Raw genomic sequence first — 18,387 nt, 5'->3', positions numbered from 1 at the left:
TCCCCCTGCTTGTGCCCTCTCTCTCTCTCTCTCTCTCGCTCTCTCTCTCTGTCAAATAAATAAATAGAATCTTAAAATAAAGAAATACATACTTACATACATAAGCAAATTGTGTGTCTACACACACAGGCACGCATGCACACTAAAATGACACTATTTTAAATATATCCAGTTTTTCTGAGCATAGAAATCTTTCTTTTCACAGATTTGCAGTTTAGCAGTCCCAGCGGTGAAGGTTCTCTGTGCCAACGGGAATACTCTCCCTTGCAGCATGAAAAGGCTCTTTGTTACCGTGTTCTTATGCTACTTTCCCATTCAGTATGTTGCGGAGTACCACAGTTATTCTCCGCTCTGTCACAAATAAAACGGTGCATCAGGAAATTAGTAGAATTGCTAGAAAAGGAGAGGAGGATTTTAAATAATCTGTGCACTATAACATTCTGGATTTGCTTCTTTATGGTGAAGTCAAGTTCATATCTTCAAAATAATGAGAATCTCTGAATGTTGACAGCATACTTTGAGTTCCTCTACTACATTAAGTCCAGTTACACAATTCCTTGGGGACCTCCAGACCATTCTAGAAACGGTTTCATAATGCATGAGAACAGTGCTTACAGCAGGGTAGGAGACTTCTATTCCCCACTCCCTTACACCCTTTATTTGGTAACAGTACCATGATGTATCTTTGGGGAACCTCTCCACTCTTGCTCTCAATCCATGTACTTTAGGTGGGGCTACTTTTGCACCCTGGCTGTAGAAGTGAGCTCATGACCCCAAGCCAAACTGATAACATTCAATATCAGGACATTAACTGGAACTTTTATAAGAGATTCTTTCTTTTAAATTGCCAAATTTGGGACACCTGGGTGGCTCAGTTGGTTAAGCATCCAACTCTTGCTTTCAACTCAGGTCATGATCTCAGGGTCATGAATTCAAGTCCCGCATTGGGCTCCATGCTGGGTGTGAATCCTACTTTAAAAAATATAAATAAATAAAATAAAGTTGCCAAACTGGTGAAACATAAGTCTGATGTGTTGGGTGAATATTTTTGCCCTAATTTTAGAAATGCTTCAGAAGGGACCCAACACACAGGAAAGAAAGCAGAGTCAACAATGGTGAAGTAGACATGGTGATGTGCCACTTAGGTCTTTCTTAAGTCTCTTTTGCCACTGATTGCCTAGCTGCAAGGAGTGTGGTCAGCAGATGGCTTCCAGCTGTCAGCTTCTTCAGAGTCTGCCTTAGCTACGAAAAGATGACTCACCTGAAGTCATGCCCATCCTGGGTAAGCCCACATTAATGATTGAACAAGGTCAGGTATCAAGCCTGGCCATTTTGACTGACCTTGGGAAAGATGCCATTGTCATTATTTAATACAGAGCTCCTCATTAGGTTGGCTGCGGTTTTATAGGGCCTGCCTCATAGTTTTTCTTCTCCCTCTCCCTTTCCTTTCACAGGTTTTGATCCCTAATAAACAGCTCCCACTTTAAAGCTGCATCTCAGTGTCTGTTTCTGGAAAACTCTGCCTGTGATAGGTAGAAGAAGACAGATGACTGATACATTATTTGAGAAACCAGGTGTGGCTGAAATAAGTTTCTCCAGACTTACAATATATTGAGTCAGTAAAGTCTCTAGAACTGAGAGATTCTTGACAAAAGCAGGCTTTATATACCATAGCCCAAAGATTTCATGGGAAATTCTGAATCTATCTATTTGTACTTGGATATTTCCTGTTTTGGCATTTCTAACCACCAACTCCCTCATTCTCTTCAAACTAATCTGGTAATCCATCTTAATCTTCTCAGGTTTATGAGAAATGAGATCTTGCCACCCAAATTACTGAGGACTACAGAAATCACTAATGAAGGAGAAGGACTTGAGTCTAGAAATTTCTTAGTCCAAAGCCTATTGTGGGCAACAAGGAAAAAACTTATTTAAGAAAGGAGAATGAGTTTGTTCCTAAGGTAAGAAAACCAATACGCCCAGTTATTGAGAGCCAAGAAAGGCAGAGATGGAGGAAATTAGATAATGAGCTAATATTCATCCCTAATTTACATTTGCTTTCATGCATAGATTTGTCTGTCTTTCCATTCTGTCCTATGGGACTCCATTCTACTAAGTGCAGACTTTATACTTTCTCAAAACATTTTCTCAGCTCTAGTTTTATTAAAAATCTGCTTATAAGGGTGCCTAGGTGGTGCAGAGGTTAAGTGTCCAACTCTTGGTGTCAGCTCAGGTCGTGATCTCAGGGTCATTAGATAGAGCCCCACATTGGCCTCCACATTCAGTGCAGAGTCTGCTTAAGACTCTTTCTCCTTTTCCCTCTGCCTCTCCCCACCCTATGCTCGCACACACACTCTCTCTCTCAAATAAATAAATACATATATTTTTTTAAAATGTGCTTATTTAATGATAACACAGTGCTATCCTGTACCATTTTCTATGTAATGTTCACTTCACTGACACACTTAGACATTAGCAAAGGAGCCCCAACTTACGCACTAAATATTAGAGGAACCCATTGAACTTTCTTTCATCTGTCCTTTCAGTGGGTTGAGATATCTCTGGGGCCAAGTGATATACTTGTGCCTTCCCTCTCAGAGCGCACTCAGGTCCCAAGGAAAACAGAACTTCATGTTCCCTGCAGAGACCACTTCCTCTGGCCATACTCCAAAAGTGCCTACCATACTGCTAGTGTGTACAACTCTAGGCCCAAGGGGATGGCCAGGAAGTGGTTATATGTGGAGAGTGAGGGCAAAGACTACAAAAGTGGGCTAAGAATAGGAAGAGAAAAAGAGGTGTACACCAGAAGCCAGCATGAAACTCCAAGGAATTCCAGAATTATAATTGCAACTGGGACAAAAGGTAAAGGGTAATTTTTATTACTATTATTCCCATTTATCTTTGTGGTTTCTTCTAAATCATCAAATTGCCCTAATCTTTCCATCGCTAATCATTTGAAGTCTTAAATTTATAGAAAGTCAGCCTTGTAATTTCTCCTGAGAGAAATCATAGGTGTAAGAGACCCTAACTCTGCATAAATTCATGAAATTAACTTGATTGTACCCTAACAAGGTATTCTTATTGCTCTCATGTCTCCTAAGCCAACTCAATAGAGTAACCGTTGAGTACCACCTACATTACTGAGTACCTATTACATTAGACACTGAGAATTCATATGATATGGACCTATTTTCTGCTCCTGAAGAGCTCATAATCTAGTGTTTGTAATAGTGTTTGTATATGTATGACAAATCCTGCAAAACAATGGTTAAAATAATATGTAGCTTTGAATAATTGATAATTAATTAATGATGATTTATAAGAACTGAATTTGGAGGAACAGGTGAGAAGGGCTGGCAATGAGGAGGAAGGGTCTTAGATGGTTTCATAGCAAAGGTAGTAATGTTGAAAATAACATGCTTGTTCAAGAAATACCAAGTAGCTCTACATTGTTAGATCTTCAAATTTAAGGGATTGAGAAAAACATGATTAAAAACTAGCTCAAAATGGAGGGAGTCAACTCACAGAGGACTTTGGATGCCCTTATATAATAAGGCACTGAGATGTTACCTTATTGATTGAGGGGGGAAAAAAGAGTTTTACAGGAGAGGGACATAATCATAATCAAATCTTAAAAAGATCATTTGATGACAGAGATGGATGCAAGGCAAGACTGATTCAAGGTAGGGTGACCATCTAATTACTGGCCAACTGGCATACTGAAAAAGGAGCACTACGATCATTCCCACTTAGAAAATAGGCATAACTGGAACTGGACACAGAGTAAATGTAAACATAAACTTGTACTATTTCCTCTTATTAGTAATTCTAGGATCATTATACAGCAGCTCAGGAAAGCTGTTCTATGTTAGGACAAATTGTAATATTTTGATAATCTATGATATAAACTGTCTTGTATCTATTTTAGTTTGATATTAGTAGTTTGTGAGGAATCTTGTAGTTTGCATTTGAATGACTTCAGTTCCTGTAGTTTGCATTTGAATGACGTCAGTATATGTCCACTTTTCAGTTTGACCTAAGGAAGCACTACTAGGTTTTGAGTTTTGCCTAGGTGTTTGAGAAGCCTAAAGTCATTAAGATAAAGCCTAACATCAAAAAATTGGAAGCCAAGTAACTTGTGCAGAAGGAATACACAGAAAACTTGGGGTGGTTTGGTTAGAGTATAATTAGGGGAGGGTGTGCATAGGGTAGATTTTTCTGGTTTTCAGAAATTGAATTGTAATTTTTTGATGTGCTATTTCAATTTTTAGTAGCAAATGTGTATGTAGAGGATCTTATTAAAATTGAGACTTAGTTGAATACTTAAAAAAAGGAAAACTGGAATGTATGTTCACCATAATCTGAGAGGATTTAAGAGCACATGGACCATTTACAAAGTTTCTGAAATAATATAGGTTGAAGACAAAGAAGCCTGAAGGACAGCAATAGCAGTGGGGATATAAAGGAAGGACAGATCTAAGAGATAGAAGATAAAACCAGGAATCTTTTATTTATTGATTGTAAAGGATAAAGAAAGGGAGAAGATCTCTGCTTTCAGCTCCAATGTGTTTAGAATTTGGAATATATTCCATCTGTCCTTATAACAAGAAAAAACTGAACAAACTGAAAACCAATGAATTTTCTTGGACCCATCACAGAACTGAAGTTGAAAAGCAAACTTCCATTCCCAAGGCTGGCAAGATAGAAAAATCCAGAAAATCACAGCTAAGATACATTTTCCTGGGGTGGAAGCCTCTGGAACCATAAACTGCTAGGAACGCTTACATGATAATTTTAAAAAATGCTGGAAATGGAGTGTGGGCTAGCATGAGAGAGAGAAACTCTTTAGGGGCACAGTCTTAGGGGGACCACCCACACTTTCATGGGTTCTACTTCCAGAAATTCCACCAGTTTCTTTTCGTGAAAAGCTAATAAAATCCCCCTATGGCTCTGGCAGGGGCCGTTTGAAACAGGTGCAGAGCTCCACAGTGTTCTCTATAACAAAGTCCTACTTCCAGAGGAAAAGACTTTACCAGAACCATATCCAACCATCCAAAGGACATTTCCCCCAACCCTGCCTTTTCTAGCTTTCCTATATAATATAATGAGAGGAAGAAGGTGAAAATTTCTGAAGGTCATAGCCCAGAAACTCAGCCTACTCAAAGACTAAGATATATTCATTAGATTGAAAAATTCTTTCCCTCTCTGCATCTCACCATCACACTACAAGGCTCCAGTGTAGTAGGAGTGGATTATGGGTTAAAGAGCTGCATGATACAGATTCTATCTGTGGAGTTCTTAGAAAAGCCAAAAGTCAATGAGACAAAAATCACGGACTCTAAAAGAATTTAAAGCCTCTGGCTTCTACAGCTACCACAAATATTAAATACAGCCCAACCCAACTGCTAGCAGATAAAAACCTCAAGCTAAGAGACTATTTACTTCAACTCTTGCTATCCAATACGTTATAGATGTCAAAAAAATTATAAGTCATGTGAAAAGAAAAGAAAAGATGGAAAGGAAAGGAAAAGAAAAGAAAAAAATAGTCTGAAAAAACAAAGCAAGCATCAGCATCAGACCCAGGTATGGGATAAACTTAGGAATTAACAGACTGGGAATTTAAAATAACTATAGTTAATATGTGAAAAAACTCTAATAGAAAAAGTAAAGGGCACATAAGAACAGCTTAATAATATAGGAAGAGAAATGGAAACTCTGAGAAAGAAATCAAAAGGAACTTATGAAAATCAGAAACATTGTAACAGAAATGAAGAATGCCTTTTATGGACCCATTGATATACCTGGATATGGTTGAAGAAAGAATGGTTTAAATGAGCTTAAAGATAAGTCAATAGAAACTTCTCAAACTGAAATGCAAAACAAAAAGGAATAAAAAAAAAACCCATAAGAGAACATCAAAGAGCAGTGTGACAATTTCAAATGATACAATATATATATATATATATCCAATATATATATATATATATATAACCAGAATACAACAAGAGAAGTAAAGGAATAGAAATAATAAGAATGAAAATAATAATAATGAGAAATTTCCAAAACGAATGATAGACACCATAAATCCAAGAAGCTCAGAGAACACCAAGCAGGATGAATACTATATATGTATATATACATGCACACATACATACATATATACTTGGGCACATCATGTTCAAATTGCAGAAAACCAAAGACAGAAAATCTTGGAAGAAGAAGGAAAGTGAAGGACTGAGAATAATTCTCAAGTATCTGGTATGGATAGTCCCTATGCAATAGGGTAAACAGACTGGAAAACCTCCCATCTTGAATTTAGCCCTAAATTATTTCTTATATCTCCATCACCCTCCCCACAGCATCTGCCAGCACTCAGACCAAACCCGAAACCTGGATTTTTAAACCACTGTTTTAGGTACCACCACCTCCCTCCCCCTGCCAGAATTTATTTTCTCCCTTCTATTCTATTAATCAGCTTGAATACTGTGACATATCATTTTTTAAAATAATATTACTCCAACATACAACTTTTTCCAAATGTCGCTGATTTTACATTCTTGTGAGTATCTAAATATTTTCAAATAATAAGGTAATGTGGTTTCATTGCAGAAAACTATGAAGGTTAAAAACAGTATTAAGAAAAACAAAATAACTCATAATCTTGTAGTCCAGAGTTACTTGCTATTAAAAAACTTACATAGTTTTACAGTATTTTTCTCTTTCTAAACAGCCATACATCTCCTGTTTTTAGGTCTTTCCATACGTGCTTCTATATACCTGGAACACTCTTTCCCTCATTTGCATGCTTTCAGGAACATGGTGATGTGCCTTGGCACATAATACAGGGAAATCTCTATGACCTGAGTATCGTATATATATGCAAGAATACTCAGCAAGAGTTCACAAGCCCGGTCCATCAGGCTGTGTGCACTGAGTCCTTAATTAATTAGGCCTGGGAGGGTGAGGGGAAGCAATAGCAGAAGGAATAATCAGGCACAGTCCTTTTTCTCCTTGGTATTGGAATCAGGACAAACCCTCACCCGCTTTGGACTGAGTTCCTAGGGTTCATGGATAACTGTGTTGGCGGGGGTGGAGGGGTTGTTCTTAAGGAGAGATATTATTATTGTTTTTTAAAAAGAAGTATAGAGGAATAAGTGATTGTTTGAGGGCGGGGTGGAGGTCACTATATTATATTCATATCTGCATCCTGAAGTTTGAAACAGGTCATGCTAAGTCTCTAGTCTGTGCATGCTTCTCATTCTATTGAGTTCCACTGGAGAAGGAACTGTATGTATCCCTATAGGATACATTTCTAAAAGCCAAATGATTACCAAAATTTAAGCCAAGGGTACTAAGTGCATTATTGTCTTTTCTGTCTTTAAAAAAAATTTTTCTCACTATTTTCCTATACAAGTACTAGCTTATAAATTAGTGAAATTGGGAAAGTTCCTCTTTTTCTTCAAATGCTTATTCATTCATCCATCTGGGCTAAATTTTTTGTGACTTTTGGAATGAACAACCACAATAACAACAAAAACACGTAGCCCTTCATTAGAGAGACTCACCAAATAGCACTTCAATTAAGAACAAAGCCAGTATTATGGCAAACAAGTCGTGATACACAATACTGTCCAATTAATTTCAATAGGTGTGATTAAAAAGATCTCTTTCATGCCAGTGGTTGACAATCTTTAAAGAAATGTATCTGCCTTGCAAATGGACGATTTTCTATTCAAAGGGTGCAAAGAACTAAGTAAAATTTACAAAAATCTTGTCACTGTCAATGTGGGAGAAAAAAAAAAAACCCAGGACAGTAGAACTCTTCAATGAAGCCTATTGTTTTTGATTGAATTTTCTCAACTGTAGTGCTTTTTGTATAAGCTGTCACAGTATAACTTCTTTCACCCCTGAGGCTATCACAGTAAAAAGGATATTTCTTTCTCATGAAAAAGTTCCACGCAGCTAAGATTTTTATGGTGTATCTAGTTGTATAAAAAAGCAAAATCATGTTCTTAATTATCTACTATTCTGTATAAGAAAAGTGCCTGCTATGATTACTCAGGGAACAGAAAAGTCTCTCTGCATTCCTTCCCAACAGCAACACTGCATAAGATAAAAAGAAGAGAAACAGCTTTTTATTTTGAAGTAAGCGTCAAAAGAGCTTGCCTGATGGGATTGTACAAAGTCCAGTTTGTGCTAAGAGTTACTTAAGCTGGAAGTGCCACTGCGAGGGAAGGAATGGAAAGAAGGCAGTCCTTTCACACAATTGCAGGGCATCGCTGGGAGCCTCAGAGCCTGCATTCAGCTCCTTGGCTGGGACAAAGGCAGGGCCAGATCCTCACACTCAAGTGGATGCAGAAGGAATAAAGAAAATGCCTGGTATTCAAGAGCCAACTCTCAATGGGCCTTCAGGATTGCCCTTTTTGGTTTTCAAGGGTGAAGAAATCCACAAATGTTTGAGAAAAAAAATATGTATTTCTATTGTGAGTACAATGTGGTTGGGTCCTTCATCGTGTACCTGGTCTTCAATCTCCAAACTCTCCAAGTGAAAGAAGAAAAAAGCAGATACAGAAAGAAAAATCAACACCAGGCAGATTTTCTTTCCCTTTTTTATTTTGATTATGACAGAAGTCAAAACTGCACTTGGACCTTGCAGATATGGTGACAGCAGAAAAACTCTTCATTCGAAGACATGGTAATAGATGTAGTCTCATTCATTCTTCTGGCTTAATCACCACTTATTCTCTTGATTTTTTTCATACTGTTGCCCACAAATAACGTTGAAAGTCTTGCCCAGGTCTAGCTCTGCTATGAGAATTTCCCAGACAACTAACTGCAGCCCAAAGTGAGCTTCTAGATTCATAACACTTACCACGGATAATGCTCATGTGGCACTAAATATTTATGGCCATGAATTATTCTTTGGGTATGCAGGATTTGAAGGGATCTTGAAACATTCTAGTGAAGAATTCCAGCAAGAGAGTAAACACGTGAACCTATCACTTAAGAAAAGCCCAGTCTAGAAATATGAAGATGGACAAACAGGTAGAAAGAAAGAAAGAAAGAAAGAAAGAAAGAAAGAAAGAAAGAAAGAAAGAAAGAAAGAAACAGGTCATGACTGAAACCAGAAGAATGGATAGGAATACATACATAAAACACTATAAATGGAGAAAAGAAGAGGGATTGAAGAGAATTCTGAAGAACATCATTCTTAAGAAGTATATAGTACAAAAATTAGTGGAAGGGAATTTTAAGGTGTCAGAAAAGCATAAAGAATGTTATTTATTTGTGTGCTTTTAGTTTTTCTGAAGGGAGTAGAAATTATTATTGATTATTTCAGTATTTTTCAGAATACCTGTTACAAATCTTTGCATAGAGTATGCCCTAAATGTTTACTTAGTGTCTGAGACATGAGCAATAAAGTCACATAAATATTGCTCTTGTTTTCCTTTAGATTGCTATTCTTTAGGCAGTAACCCCAGTGCCACTCCCCATCCAGGGTATCGATCCCATCTTCTCTCAGAAGATAGTGGGTGGCAGCAGTGGACCCGTTAGTAGAGGTCCTTTGCCTCTAGGGGGAGCCCAAGGAAAGAGTACTGGATAAGGTCAAGTCTGAGACCTTATTGGGTCAAGGCAGTAGAGAATTGAGCTTTTGGTAAATCGGGAAGGGTTAGAAGGAATTAGCTTCCACAGAGCTGAATCCTTCATTCTTTTGAAATTGCACCTTTTAAAAAATTTCACATGACAAGAAGCAGATTCAGGCTTGACTCTCAAGCCTGTGTGTGTGTGTGTGTGCATGTGTGTGTTCGAGAATTTGAACAACTTTCAAATAGGCAACAGCTTAACACCACCCCCAGTCTCTTCCACTCCACTCATCTAACATTTAGCCCACCTTTCAGGGTTTTATTACCTGTTTTGTCATTGCGCGCATTTGAGTTTGCAAATATTGTTTAAGTCTGTAAAAGTACATTTTTATAGTTTACCCTTTCAAAACCTTCAAGGTTAAGATTTAAGTGTTTAATATGTCACAAATTCCTGCATTTCTTAGGGCTCCTGGGTCACCTCGTCCTCTGCCTTTAGGCTCAGGTCATGATCCCAGGATCCTGGGATGGAGCTGAGTAGGGCTCCCTGCTCAGCAGAGAATCTGTTTTCCCTCTCCCTTTGCCCTTCCCCCTTAAATAAATAAATAAATAAATAAAATAAATAAATAAATAAATAAATCAGTCAATCTTTTAAAAAAAATCCTGCATTTCTCATCAGTGAAAAAACTATTTCAGTTTATTTGTCTGAAGATGTATTTTGCTCCATGTAGGGGAGCTTAGTATAATGTGCAGACAATTCTGGCCACAGGCCACAGAATTTGCCACAGACTGTACTAACTCTCTTGCTTTTGGGTGTAGTGTCTCCCTTTGTTGTGTCTTCCTTGGTCAGGTTAAAATCATGGAAGCATTCCTCTTAAACGGAACAAGTGTGAATACTTCTTACAGATTGTGAGTTGTTTTATTACAGTCATCAAAAAAGTCCATAGAAAAGACAAATAAGATCCAAAAGCAAAGTATCCAATACTAAGTATCTACCTATTAGTCAACCCTTGTTTTCCTTACACTTGGAAAAAGGGGTGGGGGTGCTGAAATAAAAGTCCTTTTTTACAGTTCTACAATCATAGCCAAGATGGGGTACTTCACATCCCAATACAAATGAGCATTCTAAAGCAGGAGGGATTAGACAATATTCACATAGCAGGTTTACTGCCATTGGACTGGATTTCCCAGTCCTAAAAGGACAAACATTTCGTCTCACCATGAGTGACTAAAAAATAGGGTATAAAGGGTCTTCCAAATGGTGAACCACCTATTTGTTTGAAGCGTGTTTTGTAAGTTCAATAAACCAATCTGCTGTTGGATTCCATCAAGCTGAATGAAAATACATTCATTAAGTGTCTACTATGTATGGGGCTCTGCACCTGCACAGAGGTATAGGACAAGTTCCTGCCCAAAAAAGCTGATATTCTAAACTGTTGGCAAATGTATATGGATTTGCTGTTTTCACCACGGCCCACATCAATGTTTTACTTTGAATCCATTTATTTGAGAGTCCTGTGAACTGCTGGTCATAAGAACAGATACCTAATACCAGGTATGAGGAATTCCAGACATATTTCTAAATGGCAATTTTCAGGATCCCATGGCAAAGATTTTAAATGGATTTGATCAAAAGTCAAAAGAAGCCTTTTCACATGCTCTTGCTGAGAAACTTGGCATTGGGACTGTACCTAATTGAGAGACTGTTGGCTGAAGTGTATTGGCTTCAAGCCCAATCACAGGACCCTTTGGAACAAAAAGTAAGGCCATTAGTGTGCATGCTTAATTCCAAGTGATCTTGTATGAGTCTCCCTCATTCTTGGGATTTACAGGTCCCATGGTTTGGTAGCATGAGAGAGTGACACGTTAATCCTCTTCTTTTTTCTCTCTCATCCTTACAGACTACTATAGGTTACTGACAGTCCTGTAAATGGAGATTAAGTTGTTTTTTGGTTGTTTTTTTTCTTTTTTCTTTTTCTTTTTTTAAGATTTTATTTATTTATTCATGAGAGAGAGAGAGAGAGGCAGAGACACAGGCAGAGGGAGAAGCAGGGTCCATGCAGGAAGCCTGACGTGGGACTCAATCCTGGGTCTCCAGGATCATGCCCTGGGCTGAAGGCAGCGCTAAACTGCTGAGCCACCTGGGCTGCCCGGTTGTTTTTTTTCTAACAACTTGGCAGTGAAGCTTATATCAGTTTGTTGAATTATAGGTATTATTAACTTTGAATATCAATCTCATTATAATTTTTTTTCTGTGGGCCTTGGTAATAACCCCCCTTCTTTTTTTAAAGCAGCTTTATTGAAATATAGCTGAACTGTAGCTGGTTTAAACTCTATCAATTAATTAAAAATCTTCCCTTAGTTATGATTCCTTCTTATTAGAGTCATTACATATTGGATTTGTGGGGTTTTTTTTGGGGGGGGGGGGTAGTGGTGGTGGTGGTGTCTGCAGAGTGACTAACCAAATGCAGAAACTGTCAATAGACCTAGAATATTACTTAATCCCTTAGAGAATTCCTCTATATATTTGTCTTTAAAAAGCAAAAGCAAAACAAAACAAAGTAACAAACAAATAGACACAACACAACAAAACCTTTAAAAGCAATATTCTTTTTCTTTAGGTAAAAGTAAAACTTGGACAAATGTAAATTATATGAACTCCATTCTTCCATTATCATTGTACTGGCTGACAATCTTCTCTTGCCAAATTATTTGTTCCTGGTTGTAAGGAAGATATTTCTAAAAAATAACTTGAAAGAAGCAGGGGAAATGGTTCTCTAAAGAAAATAAATGTACACTGTTGTATAAGATCATTAGCAAATGGGTTAGAGTAAATTTGTAGGTCCAAAGAGATGGAAAAAGACTTTAAAAGGGGAGTTTCCAAAGGTTTTCTTGATGAGAAAGTTCTCTCTTCCTGGTGCCTGGCTAGGGCTGGAGAGGTCAAACTGTGGGGATCTCTTCCTTCTGAGAACAGATGCCCAGTGAGCTGGATGAGGCTATTCAAGAGTGGCTACTGGCACAGAGATCCACCACCACACACTTTGAGATCTTATTGTAAACTGTCATGATTGACCTGTTTAAAACTTAAGAGGAAGATAGCCCCATATAGGATTCAGTGGGAAACATGAATTTGTCCAAGAGGAAAATAAAATGAAAATTATCTTGAGATTTTTCAAGTAGAATTAACAGTGCTAGTTTCAACAAATAATTATGTCTTTTTAAAAAGTTTTTTAAAAATAATTTAATCTGAAACAAATGCAGAAATGTAATTTCTTGTCCTGCAGAAATAGCCATGGTTTTCCCTGTGATGTTCACAAGCTATTATTCGTGCAAGAGCTATAGACTTACTTTACCCATGCACCAAGCACCCCTCTCTCTCATTTTTGGGGAGCCCAACTTGCTCTCCCACTCACTGCCCCAATTTCCTTCACTGGCAGAGGGTTAAACTTGGACCAAAAATATATGTCATGGTGACATGTACATTGCTGGAGAGACTTTATATAACTAGGTTCAAAAGCCTAGCTCTGCAGCCACGTTTCTATGGCCTATATGAATCAGTCTTATGCAGTTTGTGATAAAAACCAAGTTTTGTTTTTTTTTTTTTTTTCCTTAGGCTAAATTTTAAAAGATGTGCAAGTTTGGTAGAAAAAAATTGAATCAAAATCAATAAAGAAACTGAAGCTTCTTTATTAAAAGGTACATCAAAGAAATTCATTAAATATATATTGCATGTCAGAACCAAAAAAAAATGCCAAATAATAGTATAAAAGTTTTATCCTTGTATAAGTATGTTATATAATCAAAAAGAAATGTGTAAGAAAAGACTGTTAAATTATCAGATGCTTGCAGATATAACGAAAATTAGGGCATTGTTCAAATAGCCAATTAGTTGTAAAAGGATTTGCTGCTTTCAGTGTAATCTTTTGAATTTTTTTCTTTTTTCTTACTAAGAACTCATAAACTATCTTTCCAAGAGTTAAAACATTCCACCAGAAACAAATAACAAGACTCCAGTGTATTACTTATTTACAAATAGAGAATCTAATTGTCAGAAATTCCTTTATAAAGATTGTGTCTTGAGTTTCTTCCCCAGAAAGTCTAATATGTCTTTGGTCACAGATGTGTACTCCCTATGGACAGAAACCAGGCAGCCTGTTTCTGAGTGCCTTTTATCAGTTCTGACACATCATTGCTCCCGTTTCTTCATAAGTACCAGAGGATGTAAATGAATAGTGCCCCACCTCACTATAATTAGTGGCCTTATCTAATAAAGGTGCCAAGGTTCCGCTCTGTGCTTTATCTGAGCTCACAGCCTATTTTTTGGAGGGGAGGGAGAAGTACTGTCATCAAGTCCTGCTTAGTGATCGCTGCCACCCTGTACTATTTTAGAGATTTTGACTCACTCGTAATTCAAGGTGACAAAAATGGAAACCACTACTTTGGATTTTCAGTTACGACAAATGAAAATGCTATTAAATATATAAGAAATTATAAGAACCTCTGAAATGGTAAATTTTTTCCACTGAGGTCATGAAAAGTAAACCTGAAAAAAAAAATACACTCAGCTTTTGGCAAAATCTAAATGCACAACCATTTCAGTAACTTATCTGAGGTAGCTATATTTTGTTTTATTGTACCATAGTAACACCACTTTCCATTTGAGATTTCCCATTTCTGCATCATGATTATTACTATTATCATTATCATTCCATAAAATTTCTTCCTAACTTTTATTCCCACTGTTTTCAACTTCTCTGGTTCATCAAAGTCCCATCTACAGGGAGTGAAATAAAGTATTCCTAAATCCTTCAGGCTCCAATGTCTGGATGCATGCAGCCTTACCCCCATGATAACAACGTAGTGCTACACCAGATCTCCCCTCTTTCCTCTCAGAGATGCTAGACTACTACAGTAGCTAATAGTAGTTGAGGTAGAAACTGCTGAATTTCAAGTCTGATCTATTGAAGCTGAGCCTCCTATAAGATACCCAAGTGAAGTTATGTGGTTGCAAAGAATGGAGATGTATGGTTCACAGGATTAAAATCTGGATTAGAGATATACATGATATCCAAACATGGAGGTTAGGATCACTGTAGGGCAGAAAGGATATTAATAACACAAATTCTGTGAAACAATTTTTTGTGAAAAACTAAACATAAAATATTTAAATTTTGACATCTAAATATAAAAATGCAATCTTTAAGGTCCTACGTCTAAATACATTTACACAAAGAAAAGTCCATATGCGGAAATGTTCAGTGACTGCTTTTGAGACATGGAGTTATACCTGTAATGCACGTGTATTACTTGTGATGCTTTAAAGGTGTTTTGTTTTAATGTCAAAAGAAACAAGATTAGTATATTCAAGTCAGGCATCTTCAAACAATACAGAAATGCATACAGCGAAAAGAGAACATTTTCCTTCAATTACCTCCAATACCACACTCCTTGTAGAATCAATGTTACAACTGTAGCTTGTAACCTCATGCAGTTTTCCAATGCGTTTACAAATACAGGAGAGAAAGATAGGTAAGAGAAACATTTGTTTGTTTGTTTGTTTGTTTGTTTGTTGAGCTTTGGTTTTGATTTTGTTTCATCATAATCAGATCTTAAGCCTTTTTCTTGCCTTTACCTATATTCTCTACTTAGATGATTGCTCCTTGTCCATTGGTTTTGAGTGCCTCTATATGACTGGTGACCCCTGATTTTATATGCTCAAGCCATGACCTCTACCCAGAGCTCTAGACTCACTCATACTACTTGGTCATTTGATACTGACACTTGGCTGTGTACTAAACACTTTGAACTAAATAAAGCCCAAACAGAATCCTCAATGCCTGTTTTTTCCTGGGGCCTCAACCCCAAATCATTCTTCCTGTCCTCAGTATAAGGTATTTGGTTTTGTTCATCCAGGCTAGAGCCCAAAATAAATTGTCCTCAATTTCTCAACTTCATATATAATGTATCAGCAGAAGCTGTTGACTCTTCTAAAGTATATTCTGTATCCATCCACTTTTTCCATCTCCACTACCATCACCTTAGTCCAAACTATCATGTTCACTCATCTGGATTACTTCATAGTCTACTTCTCTTCCACTCATGGCTCTTCAGAACCTATTTTCCATGCAAAAATGATGATTTGTAAAAAAGTATGTCAGATCACCTTACTCCTTGATTAAAAACATCCAGTGGTTTCTAATTTCTTTTAGAATAAAATCTAGACTCTGTGCCATTATCTCCAAATCCCTCCATGGCATGTGCCTTGATCTCCATCATTCTGGCTACATTGGTTTTCCCTCTATTCCTAAAACAATAGCAATTCCTTCTGGCCTTAGAACCTTTGTATTGCTGTTCCATTTATCTGAAAAGCTCTTTCTCCAAATATAAGTAACCTGACTCCTTCTCAACTTCCAGTTCTAAATCCCAATGCATCTTCTCAAGGAATTCTTCCCTGGCTCTGTTTCTCCCTTATTATTCAAGTCTTTACAGGCATAAGGTATAAATACTAAAATTAAGCAATGCGTGTAATCAACTTAGAAAAATGCTGGTATTTTTATTATACAGTCATTATACATGACTTACCCACTTGGGGTTTTTTCACAAATCATTACTGCCAAGAAATGTTCATCTATTAAAGTGGGGGACAGAACCAGATATTTACCCTCCCTACTAACTTATAAAAGCCAAGAAAAGAAAAAGAAAAAGAAATAGAGTCCCTTTTCTTAGTCTAATTAGTCTAGTCTTATTCATGACCTTGTTCCCAACTCTACCATCTATAGCAGGGAAAACTGAAAAAGAAAATACATGAATTATATTCCACTTTAAAATTTAATTCAATCCAACTGTTTGCTATAATTATTTCATCTTTTACATGTATCTCCTCAACTTCTTCATTTCCTTGAGAAAGAGAAGGAAAAAGAACTTATATTACCTCAAAACAATATGAAAAAGGGCATGTGTGGCCTCTTGCTGGTTCTTGGGTAACTCAAGAATAGTTAATGAATGACTATATAATCCCAGCATCACTTTATTTTTTTTCCAGCATCACTTTAATTGACTATATACTTTGCTTAATTTAACCCTTGCAATAATTCTATAAAGTGAATACTTTTATTATCCTGGTTTCAAGTTGGAAAAACTGAGGCAGAGAGATGATGTTATTTGGGCACAATTGTACTACACTGTAAATGACAGAGCCAGAAATTGTACCCAGGCAGTCTGCTCCATACCTGATGTCTTTGGCCATCATCTTATGCTGTTTTCTTAGTATGCTGGCTGGATCCAGTGAGCTATGGTTGGCTCAGTCCCATCCTTGTGCTTTCTGCTATTGTCTACTGCTGACATCTATACCTAATGAACTTGTGGTGAAGTCTCCTTGGCTGGCCAAACACTGGGCTGTCAACTCAGCCTTCACATTACACAGGACCTGGTGGAGGTTCAGGAGGAAAAACAAAACCCTGTCTAGGCTTGTCTATACCATTCCACCCACTTACCCATATTTTTGTGTGAACACTCTATTCAGTGGGCTCCTCCTAGAGACCTAATGGGGAGTGGGGCCAGAGCCCTTATGCTCTCCTCTGTTAAAAGTCCATGTCTGCATGTCTCATTCCCCTATGTCTGTCTTATCTTTTCTTTCTCTTTTTCTGCTCATAAGCTGCTGGGCCAAGGGGGTGGGCTGGTTGCTGACTTTGTAGCACAAACTTTTGCTGTGAAATGCCTTCTTTCTCCCAGAGGTAGCACTTGTCAGTTTCCCTTTTCCATGGGCTCCGCCAACAGAATCACTGTCATGCAACCTGGTGCAAGAGGGATGAAAATGCACTGGCTTAATATTTGTCAAATTTATCCATACCTCTCTTGTATGTCTTCCCCGGTAGAACACAGGCTAATGATAGCGGAGGCGTCGGCTGCCCTTTGTAGACCAGCTTGCTGACTGTAAAATCTCAGCTGTTTACTTCCTTAAAACATATGGTCTATTTGTCATGGGTATGACCTTAATAAAGGTCTGTGCAATGCTTAGAAGAATAAAATACATTGTAAAACCTTTCATCCATCAAATGTCTGTCATACTGCCAGGCCAGGTGGAGTAATAATTGTGCTTGCATGTATCAGCAAAGAACAATGTAATAGATGAAACTACTTCAAGTAATTAACTTACTCACAGCTGTTTTTTTTTTTTTTTTTTTTTTTTTGACAGAAAGTGGCTTGAAAGACTGAAGTTACCAAGAGCAGAGAATGAGGCACGTAGAAAACGTTGCCATAACATCACACTGTCTGTTTACTGGAAAGACGGCATGATTAAACACATTATAGAGTTATAACTTGCCTGCTGTGTTAATTTCTTGTGGCTGCCACAAAAAGTTAGCACAACCTTGGTAACTTAAAACAATAGAAATTTATTTTCTCACAGTTCTAGAGGTCAGAAGTTCAAAATCACGGTGTGGGCATGTTCTGTGGAAGTTCTCCCAAAGACGTGGGGTGAATCCTTTCCTTCAGTCTTCTAGCTTCTGGTGGCTACCAGCATTCCTTGGAATTCTTTGGCTTATGGTTACATTTCTCCAATTGCTTCTTTGGTCTTCACATCATCTTCTCTGTATGGCAAGTCTTCCCATTCCTCTCTTTTATACGGATACATGTGATGGCATTTAGAGCCTATCCATATAATCTAAAATAATCTCCCACACTAGGGATGGAGAGGACACAGGTAAGGGGAAGAGATACATCTGCTTTTTCAAGCAATATATTCTCCATGCTCAAATAGAATGGCTTTTCAAACTTTCTAGATTTCCGTGTCCAAGGAAATCTTAGC

The 18,387-nt window shown here is 37.5% G+C and overlaps 1 long non-coding RNA gene across 1 annotated transcript in view; it reads left to right on the top strand.

Moving 5' to 3' along the window:
* The window catches only part of LOC106558802, a 236,476-nt gene extending 218,577 nt beyond the window's left edge, over window positions 1-17,899 (top strand). Inside the window, exon 7 of the long non-coding RNA XR_005353859.1 lies at window positions 17,776-17,899. This is a non-coding gene — a long non-coding RNA (uncharacterized LOC106558802). The remainder of the gene's footprint in view (window positions 1-17,775) is intronic.
* Window positions 17,900-18,387: the final 488 nt, after the last annotated feature.

The sequence above is a fragment of the Canis lupus genome, chromosome 1 (assembly GCF_011100685.1).
Source record: "Canis lupus familiaris isolate Mischka breed German Shepherd chromosome 1, alternate assembly UU_Cfam_GSD_1.0, whole genome shotgun sequence".
Classification (NCBI taxonomy): Eukaryota; Metazoa; Chordata; class Mammalia; order Carnivora; family Canidae; genus Canis; species Canis lupus.
This window is presented reverse-complemented; position numbering and strand designations above follow the sequence as displayed.